This window comes from Chrysochloris asiatica, unplaced genomic scaffold (assembly GCF_000296735.1).
Source record: "Chrysochloris asiatica unplaced genomic scaffold, ChrAsi1.0 scaffold00735, whole genome shotgun sequence".
Taxonomy (NCBI): Eukaryota; Metazoa; Chordata; class Mammalia; order Afrosoricida; family Chrysochloridae; genus Chrysochloris; species Chrysochloris asiatica.
In genome coordinates, this window is record NW_006409253.1 from 40,360 (window position 1) to 41,844 (window position 1,485).

The following is a 1,485-nucleotide window of genomic DNA, read 5'->3' on the forward strand; positions in this document are numbered from 1 at the left end:
AATTCTGACTCCTGGAGGCTAACATTGTTATCAATACCTATTTTATTACCAATCAGCTCCCAACCTGTGCTGGAAGTTGCAAAAAAGGAAGGAAAAGAAAAAGAAAACTGACAGTGAGTCTCTAAGTTACTGCCACCCAGCTGTTAGAAGTCACCACCCCTGTCTACAGCAACTGAGACTTGGAGAGAATGGAAAAGGGACTGACTGCCAAAGAGATAACATTCTTGCAGCCTCCATTGCAGCTCAGTATACATCTGCCATCTCTACAGACCTCAGAGAAAAAGGAGACTGCTTTCAGTGTGGTGACACCGGACTCAGGGAACATCTCAGCCCAAAAAGTACAAGTTGTTGTTAAGGACCATGGAGTTGGTTCCCACTCATAGTGACCCTGCACAGGGTTTCTGAGGCTATAAATCTTTACGGGTGAGAAAGTCTTATCTTTCTTCCATGGAATGGCTGGTAGTTTCGAACTGCCAACCTTGAGGCTAGCAGCCTGATTTGTAACCACTATGCTACCAGAGCTCCTAAAAAAGTACAAGTAACTGTCCTCAAACATCCTGCCCAAGGTGGTAGAAGCAAAGTCACAGAGCCCAGGCCTGCTCCTGGTTGCTGCAGGAGCAAGGAGGAGGCTCCAAGGTCCTAGTGGCAGAGGAACATTAGAGGCACAAAGGGCTCCAGGATCAAGGAGTGCCCCGGCTCGTGCATTTCCAGTATCTCCTTATGAGCCTTGGGTGACTTACTCAGTTTTAAAATCTTCTGGTGGCCTCCTATCCACTTCCTCCTGTCTAGTTGTGGATATCACTGAGTGTCCCACTAGACGGCATAGAACTCCATCATTTGTGGTACGAAGAGAAAAGAGTTCTTTCATCTCACCATCAGATACACAAATAGTGAACTCCACTGCTTTTTGTCTACCCTGTAGTAAGCTTACTGACTATAACTATCACTTAGAAATCAGGGCTATGTTGGCCCTATTCCCCTACAGGAGTGAGGACCCGTTCACTCAGACAGATGAGGGTACTTTCCAGAGAGCAAATTCACAGATTTTCCTTTCCTCCATTAACTCCTTTACTACTCATCTCACACCCCTGTAGAGAGGTATCTTCAAGTTCCTTACAAAGGTTCCAGAGGTTCCTTAGTAAAAACCAGTGAGACACTGACTCTGTTGCAAGAGTAACTAGACTCTTTGCTAGAGCCTTGAAGCTCTCACAGTGGATAAAAGAGGAGCCTACCTGTATCTCAAGGAACCATGTTGTTTTTATGTAAATCAGTCAGGACAAGTACAAGACAACATCAATAGCATTCTGGAATCTGCCCCCAAATTAAAAAATAGTACCCTATCATTGAGACTGTCCTCACTGCCCTCATAATTGTTCTCTCTCTTCCTTCCATTAATTGTGTCAACAGAATTTTTGTGATTGCTTTGGATTCGGGTTCAGTTATATTAAATTTTGTAGTCAGATTTGTCTCTTCTCTTCCTCAGGC